The sequence below is a fragment of the Palaemon carinicauda genome, unplaced genomic scaffold, assembly GCF_036898095.1.
Source record: "Palaemon carinicauda isolate YSFRI2023 unplaced genomic scaffold, ASM3689809v2 scaffold443, whole genome shotgun sequence".
NCBI lineage: Eukaryota > Metazoa > Arthropoda > Malacostraca > Decapoda > Palaemonidae > Palaemon > Palaemon carinicauda.
Genome location: NW_027171699.1, coordinates 60,298 through 78,963, shown reverse-complemented (window position 1 = coordinate 78,963; position 18,666 = coordinate 60,298). Strand labels below are relative to the sequence as shown.

Genomic DNA, 18,666 nt, shown 5'->3' with positions numbered 1-18,666 from the left:
CTGTTCCTAAAATATTGCATTTTTCCTTGTTTCCTTTCCTCAGTGGCTTTTTTCCCTCTTGGTGCTCCTGGGTTTATAGCATCCTGCTATCTTTTCTAGGGTTGTAGCTTAGCAAGTAATAATATGATGTTAGAGTACGTTGAGGCACCCTAGGAAAATCAAGTGTGACGAAACTAATACGTAAACATCATGTGCACTTCAAGAGCAGCATTTTATGAGATGAATCCTCTGTTTCTTTAACCCTTTTACCCCCAGGCTATTTGGAAATTTCCAACCCTTAACCCCCAGGGGGTTATTTTTTTCCCAGCACATTTTGCAGTATATATTTTTTTTAAATTGCTCCAACAGCCTTAATTTTTGTCATAGAGAGGTCAGGTTGGTGTCATTCTCTTGGAAAATGCCTGAATTTAATCAAAAAATTATCAAAAATATGAAAAAAAAATTTCTATAGCATTTTTTTGCAAGGACGTACCGGTACGTCCATGGGGGTTAAGGGATGGCTTTTGTGAAACGTACCAGTACGTCCTTTGGGGGTAAAAGGGTTAAGCTGCTTTAGGGCCGTTTATGGAAAGGTTATGTATGTACCTTAACAAATGCAATTTCCCTTGGGTAAAAAGTTTCTGGGAAATTATATGGTAAAAAAAGGCAGTGTAACTTTAAAGTTTATGATCACCATAAAGAATTTTTCAAGTCTTTATTACCTGATTATTTTCTATTGGATGATTATATATTTTTTTTTATTGAAACTATAATAGTCCTTAAATGCATTGATAAGATTTTAACCCTTTTACCCCCAAAGGACGTACTGGTACGTTTCACAAAAGCCATCCCTTTACCCCCATGGACGTACCGGTATGTCCTTGAAAAAAAAATGCAATAAAATATTTTTTTTTCATATTTTTGATAATTTTTTGAGAAAATTCAGGCATTTTCCAAGAGAATGAGACCAACCTGACCTCTCTATGACAAAAATTAAGGCTGTAAGAGCAATTTAAAAAAAAATATACTGCAAAATGTGATGGGAAAAAAATAACCCCCTGGGGGTTAAGGGTTGGAAATTTCCAAATAGCCTGGGGGCAAAAGGGTTAATAGGAAAAAGCCTTTGCCAGATTTAAAAAATTGACTATGATTGGTATACTGTACTTTATTAAGTGTAAAATTAGTGTCTGAACTGTAGGGTTGTGGTAGCATCCTTGTCTGGTGATTGCTAGACTGGGGTTAAGAGTCCCGCTCAAATTCGTTAGTTCCTTTGGTCGCTGCAACCCACTATCCTTGTGAGTTGAAGATTGGGGGTGTGTGGGGGAGCCTATAGGTTTATCTACAGTCATCAATAGCCATTGCCTGGCCCTCCTTGGTCCTTGCTTGGGTGGAGAGGGGCCTTGGGTGCTGATCGTACTGTATGCAATATAGTCAGTCTCTAAGGCATTGTCCTGATTGATAGGGCAATGATACTGTCCCTTACCTCTGCCATTCATGAACAATCTTTAAACCCCCGAATGTTTTAAGTTTTTCTTTATATGGATGTTTTGTGATAACCCTTTTACCCCCAAAGGACGTACGGTAATAACCCTTTTACCCCCAAAGGACGTACTGGTACGTTTCACAAAAGCCATCCCTTTACCCCCATGGACGTACCGGTACGTCCTTGCAAAAAAATGCTATAAAAAATTTTTTTTTTCATATTTTTGATAATTTTTTAAGAAAATTCAGGCATTTTCCAAGAGAATGAGACCAATCTGACCTCTCTATCACAAAAACTAAGGCTGTTAGAGCAATTTGAAAAAATATACTGCAAAATGTGCTGGGAAAAAAAATAACCCCTTGGGGGTTAAGGGTTGGAAATTTCCAAATAGCCCTGGGGTAAAAGGGTTAAGGTTGCCGTTGTGACATTTCAGTGTTTGAAGGTTGCCTCCTGTGAGATTTTAAGGTATTTCAAGGTTACATTTGGCACATTTTAAGGTGTTTGAATGTTGCCTTTGCCACGGAATGCAATATCAGTGAATCCTGCTGTACTTATTTTGTTCTAAATTGTTACCGTATTCTTTAGGCTGTGGGTTTGTGGGGTGTAGTACTACCAAATATTATGTTGACTTTAGTAAGGCCAGCTAACTGATCTTTATGCCCATCACAATTTTGTGATAATTTGAGAAATATTTGAGTCTGATTGTGTTGGGGCTTGGCTTAGCATGAGACCATTTTCTGTTTTCCTTGCTAACACACCTGGATGGATACTTGCCCCTCTTTCATTGTCATCAAAAACTTGGTTTATTTTCGAATTAGTCTGTTTCGTTTGAATTATCAGCACTTTTGTCCCTGTGACTAAAAGGGCTGATTAAATCAATGTATAGAACTCTGGTTTTTATATTTAGAAAAAATAGAAATGACTTTCTCTTTTATTAAAACTTACATCCTCGGCTGTTCTACAGCTTTCCTCCTGCAATTTTGTAGTACTTGAATTAACTTCTTCCTGATAACATGACATTAGGTTAGAACTATCACAGTGTTGACTTCTCTTTTGTTATTTTAACCTGTGCATGCCACAGCTGTCAATTTCTTATACATGAAAAGGTTTTCTTGATGGGGTCCATGAAACTATTTTCTTATATGACCCTTTCCCAAATCGGTTTGCCATCACCTACTACGCCTGTTGACGCAAAGGACCTCGGTTAGATTTCGCCCGTCGTCTCTGAGAGCTTTAAAATCAAAGCTTCTCCATTCATCATCTCCTACTTCACGCTTTATAGTCCTCAGCTATGTTGGCTTGGGTCTTCTAACGCCTACTTTGCATTCATTTAGATTTACTTTCTGGGTTTGTTTTCCCACCTCGAGGTGCACAGGTATGCTTAATCCTTTTACCCCCAAACGACGTACTGGTACGTTTCACAAAACTCATCCCTTTACCCCCATGGACGTACCGGTACGTCCTTTAAAAAAAATGCCATGAAATTTGTTCTTCTCATATTTTTGATAATTTTTTGAGAAAATTCAGGCATTTTCCAAGAGAATGAGACCAACCTGACCTCTCTATGACAAAAATTAAGGCTGTAAGAGCAATTTAAAAAAAATATACTGCAAAAGGTGCTGGGAAAAAATTACCCCTTGGGGGTTAAGGGTTGGAAATTTCCAAAGAGCCTGGGGGTAAAAGGGTTAATTGCTCACATGCTTCCTTAGTCTTATGGACCAGCATCACTATCTATCCATATGCTATTATCTCTACTTTATTTCCAAAACATTTTTTTTTATAAAAGTTTCTCTTTCAAGTCCCTTGTTCTACTCTCATCAAATAGTATATTTTTTAACGTGATTTGAATATTCAACACCTGTTGAATTACTTACACCAGTCAGAGTGCGTTAATTTATTTTGGCTAGTTCCCATTACTGTTATTAATCAGATTGTATATTTGTTTTAACATTTGAATCTTTAACCTGTCAAATTACTTACACCAGTCAGTGTGTGTTAATTTATTTTGGCTAGTTCCCATTACTGCTATTAATCAAATTGTATACAGTGCCTCTAAAATTTTGTTTAAGTAATTCCTAGTAATGCTATTAACCCTTTTACCTCCAGGCTCTCTGGAAATTTCCAACCCTTAACCCCCAAGGGGTTATTTTTTTCCCAGCACATTTTGCAGTATATTTTTTTAAAATTGCTCTAACAGCCTTAATTTTTGTCATAGAGAGGTCAGGTTGGTCTCATTCTCTTGGAAAATGTCTGAATTTTCTCAAAAAATTATCAAAAAATATGAAAAACAAATTTTTTAGCATTTTTTTGCAAGGACGTACCGGTACGTCCATGGGGGTAAAGGGATGGGTTTTGTGAAACGTACCAGTACGTCCTTTGGGGGTAAAATGGTTAATCAAATTTTATATTAAATTAGCTTCAGTGAAGCTGGAAATAGCTATTAAATGTTTTCTGCTAAGAATATAGTATTTAGAAGGAAGGATTAATGTTCAGTGGTTTACTGATAAGTGTAGGATGTGCGGTAGTTTCCTGTGAAACCTGCCAATAACTACATTCTTTCACCTGTATAAAGTATTCATATTTTCTGTCTTATCCCTCGCTCATGTTGAACAGGCTGACATAAGTCTTTTTCTAGTTTATATATGAAATATGATTTGATGTTACCGTTTTTAAAATTTGAATAGTTTATTACTTGTCATATTGTTTATTTCCTTATTTTCTTTCCTCGCTGGGTTATTTTTCCCCGTTGGAGTCCTTGGGCTTATAACTTCTTTCTTTTCCAACTAGGGTTATAGCTATGCTAGCAATGATAATTTTGTGGCAGTGTGACGTCAGCAACGTAATCCTAAGGAGGTTGATGTGCACCGTCTTAAGTTTGATTTCCTTCGGGGTCTTTCTGTTCCTGGAAAGATGCTTGGGCCTTGCCTCTCCCTGGGAACTTATCACCTGTTTGTACTATCAATGGAGTGCGAGATCTCTTCCCAGTTGGAGCGTCACCCATTGGACTGAACGACTTTCAAGAACAAGTAGAAGTTTCAAGTGTCTTGTCTACTTCTGCTGCTCAACCTTTGAGGCAGTGTAGTGGGACTGGGTTATATGATGAACAGAGAGAGGCATCTCTTGTGTTTGCCCTTTAAACACACATGGATGCTTACCCCTCTCTCATTGTCATCCAAAGTCGAGGGGCTCTTCTTGAAATGAATTATTGGCAATTTTGTCTGATTAAAAGGTGTCCAATATAAAGAACTCTGGTTTTTATGGCTAAGAAAAACAGATTATTTTAATTTTCTTTATTAACTTACATCCAGGCAAAGAACTATAAAGAACTCTGGTTTTTATGGCTAAGAAAAACAGATTATTTTAATTTTCTTTATTAACTTACATACAGGCTTTTTGTATGTCAACTAATATATAACTTACCACCTTTAACAGGAAGGCTTCTTCGGGAAGAAAACAATAATCGGCTGAAGATAGTTCATTCCACTACATGGCTCCTTGGCAAAGCAGTGAAGTTCACAAACAGGAACCACCTGGAAGAGAAGAAACGACATTGAAGAAAATATTCCAGCTGTTACCAAGTTGTGGAATGATCTTCCTAATCGGATAGTTGAATCAGTAGAAGTTCAAATTTGGAGCAAATGCTTTTTTGTTGACCAGGCAGACATGAGTCTTTTTATAGTTTATGTATGACATATTTGTTTTTGACGTTAATAGTTTATATATGACATGTCTCTTTTGACATTACTTTCTTTAGCATGATTTATTGTTAATTTGCTCTCTTCATTTATTTGTTTCCTTTCCTCACTGGGCTATTTTTCCCTATTGGAGCCCCTGGGCTTATAGCATCTTGCTTTTCCAATTAGGGTTGTAGCGTGGATAGTAATAATAATAAGGCTTCAGTTGCATCATGACATGTACCATCATAACATATCATACCATCATAACATATCATTTGTATTGTAATGGTAATTTATTTCATTTATAAACCATTGCTTCTGTAGTTACACTTCTGAAATTGTAATAATAATCCCTTTAACATTACCCAAAAATCAATTAAAGGTACTAACAATTTGTCCTGATAACCGAGGGTCTTGCAAAACATCTGTAAAAAGTCATATCTTTAAAGCAGCTGAAGATAGTTTGATAATCATTTTTATGACAACAAATATGTGAATAATTTCTAGTCAAAAAGATGTTTAATTTTCAAACAATAGCAAAATACAAAACTGATAAAAGAAATTTTTTTCCTTATGAATAATTTCTAGTCAAAAAGACATTTAATTTTCAAACAAAAGCAAAATACGAAACTAATAAAATAATCAAAATGCCAGAATAAAACCGTTAACCAAGTTACAAGCTTTGATTTCAAGGACCAAATAGCTGGAAAAACCACAACTTTTCAAGGTAAAATAGAAAACAATACCAAAAAAACTTTGTAAACAGAATTTAACTAAAACAAAACCTGTGAAACTGGAATACTAAAAAAAACTTTCAAGGTCAAACAGAAAACTCAAACAAAATGGAATCCCATGGAACTTTGTATACAGAAAACGAATTAAGGTCAAACAGAAAAATGGAATTCCAAAACTTTACAAACAGAAATCAATTCAAGGTCAAACAGAAGGAATCCTAACTTTGTATAAACAGAAAACAAATAAAACAAAACTAGTAAAACTGGAATACCAAAACAGAAGACAACTAAGACAAAACTAGTAACAATGGAAAACCAAAAAAATTCACTTTTCAAAAAAAGGAAAACTAAAAAGCAGTGAATCTGGGAAAACCAGAACAAAGAAAGGTAGAATAGAAATCAACCAAAACAAAACCTGGAATACTAAATATTTAAGGTAAAACAATAAAACAAAACAAAAAAGGTAAAATGGACAGAAAACAACTAAAACTTGTTTAAAAACTCATGCTAAAAAACTATTCAAGGTAAAACAATACAACAATTAAAAAAAGTTCAGGGTTAAGAAAACATTAGTTAAAAAAACAGAAAACTCAAACAAGGTAAAACTGACAGAAAACAACTAAAACATGTTCAAGGTAACAAAGTTCTCTGTTTAAAACAGAAAACTCCCAAGGTTAGGAAACAAACCTGTTTAAAACATAAAACAAACTCCAAGGTTGGGAAACTTCTCTGTTTAAAACAGAAAACTAAAACAAGTTTTTAAAACTCCAAGGTTAAACAAACCCGTTTATATGTTTAAAACAGAAAACTAAAACAAGTTTTTAAAACTCCAATTAAACCCGTTTATAAAACAGAAAACTAAACCATGGTAAAACAATTAAACAAACCCGTTTATAAAACAGAAAACTAAACCATGGTAAAATTCAATTAAACAAACCCGTTTATAAAACAGAAAACTAAACCATGGTAAAACAGTAAAACAATTTCCAAACCCGTTTATAAAACAGAAAACTAAACCATGGTAAAACAATTAAACAAACCCGTTTATAAAAAAGAAAACCAAACCATGGTAAAACAGTAAAACAATTTCCAAACCCGTTTATAAAACAGAAAACTAAACCATGGTAAAACAATCTAAAAAATAAAACCGAAAACAAGTTCAATGTTGGAAAACCAACAACAGAAAACACCTAAAACAAGTTCAAGGTTAAGAAAACAAACACACACTGTTTAAAACAGAAAACAAAGAAAACACACACACTGTTTAAAACAGAAAACAAACTCCAAAACAATCTAAAAAATAAAACAGAAAACAAGTTCAATGTTGGAAAACCAACAACAGAAAACACCTAAAACAAGTTCAAGGTTAAGAAAACAAACACACACTGTTTAAAACAGAAAACAAAGAAAACACACACTGTTTAAAACAGAAAACAAACTCCAAGGTTATTGAAACAACCCTGTCTAAAACAGAAAACTTAAAAAATAAGGAGTTTTTTATTTCAGGCAAAACAAACTAAAACAAAACCAAATATAACAATGATACGACTAATAAATGTTTAAAGACTTCTGTATAAAATCAGAAGTCAATTAAAAAGACCAAAAAATTCAATCCGGATAAAATCCAACAATACTGGATCCAACAGTCAACAACTAAAAAATACTACAACATTTTCGATGGCAAAAAGTGGACTACTAAAAGTTTTGAAATAATAAAATATTCAAATTACGACTAAATAAAATTTTGATTCAAATTAAGTATAAAAAAAAATGACCTGAAGCAATAGAGACTAAGAATAAGCCATGAAATCCAAATTAAGGGAGAAAAACTAACGGGAGACATTAGAAATCAGACTACTGTGGATAAGAGTGTCATTGAGGAAGACAGTCATAGGCTTTTTGACTACTGACGAATCGCTTGACATTCGAACCATCAGAGGACAATGGGATGATAGCGAAGAATTAAATTTCTTCGTAGTGTAAAAAAAAAAAAAGAATAAAAATGGTTAAATAAATGACCGTGAAGTTTATCATTTAAACTACTGTACTCACCAATTGTAACCAATCAATGTTGGCAATTTGTGACCCCATAGATGCAGTCTTTTCTTTTTATCCTCTGTTTATCATCTTTGTCAAATAAAGCAACGCGTTATGAATCCCGCTCCTTTTTCTTCAACGAGAGCTCTGCATGGTAAACCTCTGTAGGGGAAGATTTAACAGATTAGCATATATCACTAAAGTCAAAGTTCATTTAACATGTACAAAACCAGTTAGAGAGCCTATTTTCTAAAGTAAATCAAAATCATGAACTTAATTTCTTCCATTATGCAAAGCTAAGAAAAAGTAATCTAAGGTCTCCATAGTCCCTTATATTCTTAAAAAAAATAACCGTTACTTTAAAAGGATAAAAACAAATTAGAAAAAATAAATGGTGTACTCGGGTATCTCCAAAAAATTTATTTCAAATTACAACTAAATATCCACATATCCTATTATCCACTGCATAGAATATTAGATTCTACTGAAATAAAGAGTAAAAAAGAAATTTATATAAAGTTTTTAAAAGTAATATGTATTTTTCCTAGCTATATGAACCTTGAGTCTTCAGCAATCTTTAAAATAGAGAGATTCAAGGATTGGTTGGTTGAAATTCACCGTAAGACCAAACTGGTTGTTCCTTTATCTTCCCTGGAAATGTCAGTCTACATCATATGGATGAATATACCGTACAAGATTGGTAGGTAGTCAAAGGAGGGATACTTTTCCCCTAAGGAGAATGGGGTCCAGAATAATACAGTATACTTGCTGTATCATAAATGGGTTGGTGTATATTCCACTATCTTCCCCCTTGCCTAAGCAGGATCTCTTGAATCTAAAAAATGGTGCTCAGAAGTGTAAACTTACAGGCATCAAGTCAGCTTCATCAAGTGATAGTTCGATCACTTCGTCCCCCCAAGAGAAAGGAAAGAAAGCATGGAGAAGTGCCAGTCATTCCAGACTTGCATCCACACATTACCATAGATAATATGCTTCCAGTCCCGTGTGAGAGATGGGCTGGCTATGCAACTACATGAGCAGCCAAGCACAAAAGTGACGTATTTGTGGGTATACACCTGTTGGCAAAAGACCGTGAAGGTTGTTTAGCATTTGCATACCCCAGTTTTCAACACCTGGCTGACTGGGAGATTCCTTTTTAAAGGCAAGGTGGGGCCTATGCCTACGACTTCATGAGTCCTGGTCTTAGCTGGTACCTCAACACTCGGAAATTGAGGTGTACGTTTTACAGATAATCTTAAGAAGCCATAAGAGATCGTGTTCCTTGACAGCTCCTTCTTGGCTCTACCAGTGCTTAAGCAACGCAGAACCCTCACAGAACAGATAATGGAGAATAATCACTGGGGTCACCTCACCTACGCCCTCTATCACAGGAGACACTGGTACTGGGAACACAGTGGGTGAGCTACCAGCTCCCTTAAACTACCTGCCACACCCTAGGAGGCCCAAGCCTCATTGTTAGCCATCTGCACAGCAACATACATGTTTCTTACCCTTCTATAGGGTACGGCAATCAATGGGGGGAACCCCACACACCACCAGAACCCTAAAATCCTGCCGATGCAGATCGCAGGATACTCCCATGGACGGAGCCCGGGGCATATACACAAAAGCAGTCAAACTCGATGAGGGAAAGAAAGAAGTAAAAGACTTCATCATTAAGTTCTTGGGCTTCGCCAAAACAGACACCGCATAAGACTTGGCTCTCATTTTCCCCTTCAAAACATACGCCTAAAGCCACAGTGTGTGTATCAACAGCCAGTTTTGCCATAAACTGGTTGTAGCATCCACCCTTTTCATTCATCACAGACACCAACAGCCAGCATTTACTTTCTGTAGAGAAAACTTAAAAGATAAAGGCCTTGGTTATGGAGCAACAGTAAGTCCATACTCATTGCGGCCAAAACCCAAAAGTGAAAGGCTTACAACTGGCAGACAGGTGGGGCTTCTCAGTGTGCCCGCATCCTTAGACCTTTCCCTATTTTAAAGGGCTAAAGGCTTGTACTGTATATGCATATGAACTACTATTATAATTGAAATTAAATATTAGTTGACAGTAAAGAGTAATTGAAGTAAGATTCATACCATCAATTGCTTTACAAAGAACTGAAGTAAAAATTTATACCTTTTCTTCTTTGACCATCTTGGTGCAATTTCCAGGTGAGTACAAACTGGTTAAATTATTGTTATACCTGCTGAGTAATTCAACAATGATAATGTTTAATAAAATAGGTATTCAGTATATTGTCCCTATATCAAGGAAAACTTTTTAACAATTATTATTATTACTACCTAACCTACAACTCAAGTTGGGAAAACAGGATCGTATATGCCAACAGGCTCCAAAAGGGAAAAAAGCCCATTGAGGAAAGAAAATAAAGAAACAGATAGAAGTGTACCTGAGTGTATCCTAACTTAAGAGAAATCTAATCCAAGACAGAGCAAGACCATGGTAAAGAGGCTTTACCACTACCCAGTCTAAAGAACAATGGTTCGATTTTAGAGTGTCGTCCTAGAAAAGCTTCTTACCGTAGCTTAAGTGTCTCTTTTACACTTACTATATGGAAACTAGCCACTGAACAATTACAGTGGAGTAGTTAACCCCTTGAGTGAAGAATTTTTCAGTTACCTTAGTGTTGTCAGGTGGTAAAGGAAAAAGGATAATGTGTAAAGAATAGGCCAGACTGTTAGTGTACAGTATATGTAGGCAAAGGAAAATGAGTAATAACCAGATGGGGTTCCAATGTTATTACTGTACTATCTGGCCAGTCAAAGGACTCGATCGCTCTTTAGCAGTACGTAGTACTGTACCTCAATGGGTGGCTGGTGCCTTGGCCAACCAACCTCCCTACCCACTATTATACAAACAAGACACTTAAAAGACTGGTCAATATAAACATCTACAAACCTACAATTGGCACAAAGGGACGATTGCTGTGGCCTGATTGGTAACGTCTCTGCCTGGTGTTTGCCAGTCGGGGGTTCGAATCCCGCTCAGACTCGTTAGTGCCATTAGGGTCTGCAACCTTACCATCCTTGTGAGCTAAGGTTGGGGGGTTTGGGGGAGCCTATAGGTCTATCTGCTGAGTCATCAGCAGCCACTACCTGGTCCTCCCTGGTCATAGCTTGGGTGGAGAGGAGGCTTGGGCGCTGATCATATATCATATGGTCAGTCTCTAGGGCATTGTCCTGATTGCTAGGGCAATGTCACTGTCCCTTGCCTCTGCCATTCATGAGCGACCTTTAAACCTTTAAATCATGCGTCTGTACTCATTGAAGTCGAAGACAAAAGTGAAAAGCTTTCAACAGTTTATGCTACTTGCTTGGGTTCACCGCCTGTCATCAATTACTGCACCTTGTTAACAAATTCAATGACTTCCAGTTCTGAAGACATCTATACAGTATTAAAGGATGAGAATATATAAATCCTGATTCGGGCGTTCTCGACGCCCTTCGCAAATCTACGGAAGAATAGAAATTGATTAGTTTTGAACTGGCAATGCATACCTACAATAAATAAAAATTAATCTCTTATTAATATTCAGGGTAGATGCTAATCGTTTAACAGAAGTAAGGTACAGTATTTTCATACGAAATCAAGAGGATATTACATTTATAAAAAATTTAATAACCAATTAAGATAAAAAATAAAAAATCCTTTAATCATTTGTATTTTTCCTAACCTAATATGAGTATGATTTGAGCTAAGCTAGAATGGCCATTCAGCTTTTAATGAGGTAAACAGACCTGGCTGCAGGAAGCCTTGTGGGGTGGTTAAGGTGAAAAGCGCAACTTAAAAGATTTGTTCCTATAAATAACACAACCTTCCAACATTATAATAGGAGACTCATCCTTATAATGTGCAAATGCATAATAACAGATAAAATAATGAAATTACAGTAAATACAGTATGTCATTTTTCTAAGTTGTTGTTTGATGTTTTTCAGTATCAAGATTTGATCAAGCCTCACCTCGTATTGGTCCATCAAAATTCAGATATAATTGAATCACCTGTTTTATAGCGTTTTCATTTCCATCATTAAAAATGCACTTCAGTTTATTTCAAATAAACTTATTTCAGTCATGGCTGACTATGTTAAAAAATTCGTTCAAAAATCCTCATAGAAAAATCACTTTGCCATTTTATTTCAATTAAAAAAAATCCTCGTTACAGTCATGGCTGACATTTGAGTACTACAAGCCTTATTTCACATAATTCAGAAACATTGACATTTTTACCTAACTACGTTTTTCCAAGAGAAGTCAAGTGTCCTAAGTGTGTTAAACCTGGCAGTCTACGTTCAGACTGACACTACAAGCACTGTCACGCAAAAGTTCATAAACCCGAATCTATAAGACTCATTGCGCAACTTGGGGCTTCCCCAACGGCTGGCCGTTCCGGTGCCGTTAATGACCGTCAAACGGAAACACCAGACGCCGACTGATAGGGTAGGACAATAAGGCATCCGAGATCAGCTTGATAATAATAATACAGGAGTTATGTAATTACGATACGTTAGATAATGATTACACGGCTGGCGTGTGCAGAACATGCATGTACCTCTTGCTTAACCCTTTTACCCCCAAAGGACGTACTGGTACGTTTCACAAAACTCATCATATACCCCCATGGACGTAGTGGTACGTCCTTGCAAAAAACTGCTATTTACATTTTTTTTGCATATTTTTGATAACTTTATGCAAAACTTCAGGCATTTTCCAAAAGAATGAGACCAACCCGACCTCTCTATGATGAAAATTAAGGCTGTTAGAGCAATTTAGAAAATAAATACTGCAAAATGTGCTTGAAAATAAAAAAAAAAAAACGCCTGGGGGTTAAGGGTTGGAAAGTTCCAAATAGCCTGGGGGTAAAAGGGTTAAACAGAGGAGTGATGAGATTCTGTTTATTTGCGAGTGAATCGAGCCACGGCAGAGCAAAAACATTTGGCGTCTGTAAATAGATTATAGGTAGTCATAATACAGTACATTGATAGTAAGCCACGCAGATGGCGTGCACACCACAAACATGTAACGCTTGCCAGAATACACGAGCAACGCAATAATGTTTATTGGTAATAAACATGAAAAACTATTTTTTTCTTTGGTCTTCTTGTTTTGTTTTGTTTTGTTATGTTGTTACCTTCCATAAAGCCATTGTTTTCCGATTACCACCGCCTTATATACCCCAACAGTAATGGGGGTCCCAAGGTGGGAATGAGGATTACGGGTGGTGGCAAAGGAAAACTCGGTATGTGCGGAAGATAACAGCAGAATAAAACATAAATCCAAGAAAATTAACAGAAAAATTTTTTTTTTTCATGTAAAACTAACAGGACGAAGCAACACCAACAGAGTGTGCCTCTCTCAAGCACAGTTTTCTATATCGGCCCGATTTCTAAACGACGATTTAGAAAACTGGCTAAAGAGAAGGTTCTGCAATTTGCCACCACTCAAATAGATTTTGCTTCACCGTGGTTAGTTTTGCTTGCAATAAACTTCATCTCGCTGCTCCTGTATTCTGGCAAGCGGTACATAGATATGCTGTGCACGCCAAACGCTGAGGTAGCTATCAAAGTACTGTATCATAATTATCTATAATTTATATCACATACCTGAAATGGATTTCACTCCGCCGTGGCTCGCTTCACTCCAAATAAACATTACCTCAATGATCCTTTGTTCCGGCAAGCAGTACACGAATCGCTACCTCATTGCAAGAGGGTCGTAACTCCAAATTCCTGATTTTTCAGGAAACGCATTTGAAAGTTGCTAAGTCCTATGAATTTGATCATGTTTCACAAATCTTCTTAGTGCCATCTCTCGGCCGCTAATTCACCTAGAGTTACGACTCTTTTACCAAAAGATGCAGAATCAATTCGGCAATCTTGTACACCATATAACTCAAAACTAGCAAATTTGGAGTTACGACCCTCTTGCATTGAGGTAGCGAAATGTGCTATGCACGCCAGCCGTGTGGGTCATAATTAAATGTATCATAATCGCCTACAACCTGTACTATTATTATAAAGCTGACCTAAGATGCCATACTGTTCCACCCTATCAGTCGAAATCTGCCGTTTCCGGACGACGGGCAGCAACAGCACCGGAACGGCCAGCCATTGGGGAAGCTCCGAATTCCCCCCGTACACGTTTTAGTTTTGGGGTTACGTCCTATTGCGTGACACTGCCGGTAGCGTCGACCTGAACGCAGACTGCAAAGCTTGATTTAGAATCCTTGACTTCTCTTAGAAGAATATTATGATTATGTAAAAATGTCAATATTTCTGAATTAATATGTAAAATAAGGCTTGTAGTACTCAAATGTCAGCTACGACTATAATGAGGAATTTTGATTTGAAATAAAATTGAAAAGTAATTTTTTCTGAGGATTTTTGACTGAATTTTTTAATGAGAGATTTTGACAATTTTTTACATTAGGATTTTTTACAGAATTATTTATGATGATTTTTGACTGAAATTTTTAAGAGGATTTTTGCCTGAAAATTTTAGAGGATTTTTGACTGAAATTTTTAGAGGATTTTTGACTGAAATTTTTATAGAGGATTTTTGACTGAAATTTTTAGAGGAATTTTGACTTGAAATAAACAAGCAGTGATTCTTTTTAAAGACTTTCATGAAAAAAAAAAATAAATTTTTTAATAGAAATACTGTATATCTAAATTTTGATGGCACAATTCAAGGTAAAGTTTAGTCAAATTGTCACATAAAGAAGACATGGAAAACATCAATAAAGAATTTAGAAAAAATTTATAATCACCATAATTAGATTATTTTTATTTTTTCGCTGCGGCAGAGCACCCCTCTCCGCAGCCAGTTTTCTAAAACGTCGTATAGAAATCGGGCCGATATAGAAAACTGTGCTCGAGAGGGCTAACTCTGCCGCGGACGCACTGTTGTTATTTTACTCTCCTAGTTCAGCCTGACAAAAAACAACAAATTTAAAATAATTTGTATTTTTCCTAACTTAAAAAACCTAGAGCTCTTTACATAGGAGTATTACTTCGGCAATAGCTGAAACTAGCCATTAAAGCCTTTTGGAGGTGTAACTATCCTCTGCTAGTTAACGGAGGGAGGTAGCACTATACAAACCTGGAACTCTTTACATAGGAATATTACTTCGGCAATAGCTGAAACTAGCCATTAAAGCCTTTAGGAGGTGTAACTAGGCTCTGCTAGTTAGTGGAGGGAGGTAGTGGGAATAGACCAACCACCCAGCTCACACCAGTGCCAGTAAACAACCGTCACTTTGCAATGCCGGCAGGACTTCTGGGGGAAGGTGATGGCAGGACCAGTAGGTGTGAAGAGCTTCAGGTTTGTATGGTCAGGAATAATACATTCTAAATTTGTCATATATTCCAGCACTATATACAAACCTCACACTCTTTACGTTGGAGACTCACCCCAAGTCCTAAATCCAACTGGCTGAAGGCTCCCCTGGGTGACACACTGTGTTTCGCATGAGCTAATCAGAGGGCGCCCTGACACCTCATAATCATTATAGGATGACAGTCAGGGCAATCTGTGCTATGTGTAGAATTTAGCAATGTGACTTGACCAGGTAAGCGTAATTTTGGAGCGAAGTTCCCCACTTAACCTAGACATTGCCTGACCACCTCGCTTGGAGAATGGGGACATAAATACATAAACATATATCAGGCTACACAAAGGGCATGATACACACCTGCAGTAAGAGGAAGAAAGCTTGTCGAGTTCCTTGGATGTTTGACCCCAAGAGCGGGGAGACTAAAATATGAAATGGCCAGTCACTCGTGCATTCATCCTAGACTTACTCGTGGGTAACATCTGCCCACAACCAACTGCTACTTGTCCTACAAGGGAGCTGAGGTGTTATTGACCACATTTTATGCAGTCACCATAGGACTTAAGGTACAGTAAATGTATTCAGGTTCCTGTGGGCACTGTCCTGCAGGTAGTGGGCGGTGAACGTTATTTGCCGTTTCCACACGCCCGCTTGTTAAACCTGCGTCAAGAGATAAATTCTTCTTGAACATCAGGGATGTGCCTACACCCCTGAAGTCGTGATCACAGGGATGATGACTGGGAGGTGAGGAGCCTGGTTGTATGGCGCTCTCGATTACCAGTCTGATCCAGTAATCTTCCTCTTGGTCCTCCCCATGCTCACTAAGAGCCTGCTGATCTGAGGGTGGACTCTGGAGGTTTTTTTCAAGTATTTCCTCAGTGCCCTCACAGAGCAAAGAAACAGTTGGTCTGGGTCATCTGTCACAGAACTGACACTGAATCTAACAAAGTCAAATATGAAACTCGGTGTCACTTGTCCCCATCCCCTTGAATGGGCGATATCATAAGACAGATCATGTCGCTGGCTGACTTTCTCGGCAGAGGCCAGGGCTAGGAGAAATGATATTTTCATAATAGAATAAATTTTTGAACATACTTACCTGGTAGTTATATATATAGCTTAGTCCCTGACGTCACGGCAGAGTTTCAAAACTCGCGCCAATCGCCAATTGGGTAGCCAGGTGTACCACCAGTGCGCCCTCTACCAAGGTCCCTAGAACCATTTCAACTATTCCTCAGATCTTCCATGCCCTTAGGTCTCTAGAGGGGAGGAGGGTGGGAATTAAATTATATATAACTACCAGGTAAGTATGTTCAAAAATTGATTTTTTACCTGGTAGTTATATATATAGCTGATTGACACTTTTGGTGGAGGGACAGAGACAGCCAACATTGTTGGAATTTACCTAAGAGTTAATAAACAAGCTTAAGGGTTCGTACCTGTTAAGGAAGCTGACTTCAATGAATTCCTGCCTCATTATGTCCGCTTTCCTTATGAGACCCAGCGATCCACTCAGGAGGCTGAAGACCTCTAGGAGCTGTCAAAACGGTGTATAACCTCTGTGACAGGACCTCCTCCAATACCCTTGTTCCGGGCCCTCCCAAGGAACAAACTGACCACCTGACTATAAATCAATGATTGTGGAAGACTGTGTCTAATCTCCACAAACAACCATAAAAATACAACAGTTACAAGGGAAGAAAAAGGGTATTAGGTTACGGGGATGTAGTGGTAAATCTTTCCCCCACTACTGCATTCGTTGCTACGAATGGTCCCAGAGTGTAGCAGTCCTCATAAAGAGTCTGGACACGTTTCAAATAGTGTGAGGCGAACACAGATTTGCTCCTCCAGAAAGTCGTGTCCATGATGCTCTGCAAAGACCAATTCTGTTTGAAGGCTACAGACGTTTCCACAGCTCTAACCTCATGTGCCTTGACCTTCAAAAGCTTGAGGTCTGTCTCACTACAATGAGAATGAGCCTCCCTCATTAAAAGCTTGATGAAGAAGGATAGCGCATCCATAGACATCTGTAGCGAAGGTTTCTTGACTGAGCACCAAAGTGCTTCCGACTTGCCCCGTAAATTCTTCGTTCTTTCCAGGTAGAACTTCAGGGCTCTTACTGGACACAGGACCTTCTCTAATTCCTCTCCAACCAAATCCGAAAGGTTCGGAATCTCAAAACTTGGGCCAGGGTTGTGAAGGGCGTTCGTTCTTAGCAAGAAAACCTAGCTGCAAGGAGCAGATAGGCTTGTTATCTCTAAAGTCTACATTTTTATTGAAGGCATGAATTTCACTGGCCCTTTTTGCTGTCGCCAAACTGACCAAAAAAAAGTCTTCATAGTGAGGTCCTTAAACGAGGCTGAATGTAAAGGTTCAAACCTGCTACTCATTAGCAACTTCAGGACTATGTCTAGATTCCAAGCTGGTGATTCCTGATGTCGTTTCAAAGGACTTGAGAAGGTCCTGGAGATCTTTGTTATTGGACAGGTCCAAATCCCTATGCCTGAAGACGGCCGCTAACATGCTCCTGTATCCCTTGATGGTTGAGGTCGAAAACTTACGCTTCCTTCTAAGGTACAGAGGGAAGTCGGCAATCTGAGTCATAGAGGTACTGGAAGAGGAAACAGAGTTGTTTCTGCACCATTCTCTAAAAACCTCCCACTAAGATTGGTAAACCTTGACGGTAGAAGACCTCTTTGCTCTCGCAATCGCACTAACTGCTTCCTTCGAAAAACCTCTGGCTCTCGTGAGTTTTTCGATAGTCTGAAGGCAGTTAGATGTAGAACTTGGAGGTTTAAATGGTACCTTTCCAAGTGGGGTTGTTTGAGTAGATCTACTCTCAAAGGGAAGCTTCTCGGTGTGTCCACCATCCATTCCAGTACTTCTGTGAACCACTCTCTAGTGGGCCAAAAGGGGGCCACTAGACTCATTCTGGTTCCCTCGTGCGACACAAATTTTTGCATCACTTTGTGCACAATCTTGAACAGTGGGAACGCATACACGTCCAGATGGGACCAGTCCATGAGGAAAGCGTTGATGTGAACTGCTTCGGGGTCTGGCACTGGGGAACAGTAAGTCTCGTCTCTTCGTCTTCGTGGTTGCGAACAGGTCTATACAAGGACGACCATAAGTCTGCCACAGGCTCTTGCAGACTTCCTGATGAAGCATCCATTCTGTAGACAAGACTTGACCTTTTCTGCTCCGACTGTCTGCCATCACGTTTCTTTCCCCTTGAATAAGTTGAATAAATCTTGTTACTAGGGTTACATTCTTTTCTCTTGCCCAGTAAAGGAGCTCTCTCGCAGTCTCGTAAAGAGACCTCGAGTGGGTTCCGCCTTGCTTGCCTATGTAGGCCAACGCTGTAGTGTTGTCAGAGTTGACCTGTACCACTCTGTT

At 38.1% G+C, this 18,666-nt stretch overlaps 2 long non-coding RNA genes across 2 annotated transcripts in view; one reads left to right on the top strand and one right to left on the bottom strand.

Moving 5' to 3' along the window:
• Nucleotides 1-5,012, top strand: part of LOC137636919 (uncharacterized) — a 33,080-nt gene extending 28,068 nt beyond the window's left edge. The window contains exon 4 of the long non-coding RNA XR_011043293.1: nucleotides 4,895-5,012. This is a non-coding gene — a long non-coding RNA (uncharacterized lncRNA). The remainder of the gene's footprint in view (nucleotides 1-4,894) is intronic.
• Nucleotides 4,818-8,279, bottom strand: LOC137636920 (uncharacterized). Its single transcript, XR_011043294.1, has 2 exons — nucleotides 7,926-8,279; nucleotides 4,818-4,992 (listed from the first exon to the last, which is right to left on the bottom strand). It is a non-coding gene; the product is annotated as an uncharacterized lncRNA (long non-coding RNA).
• Nucleotides 8,280-18,666: the final 10,387 nt, after the last annotated feature.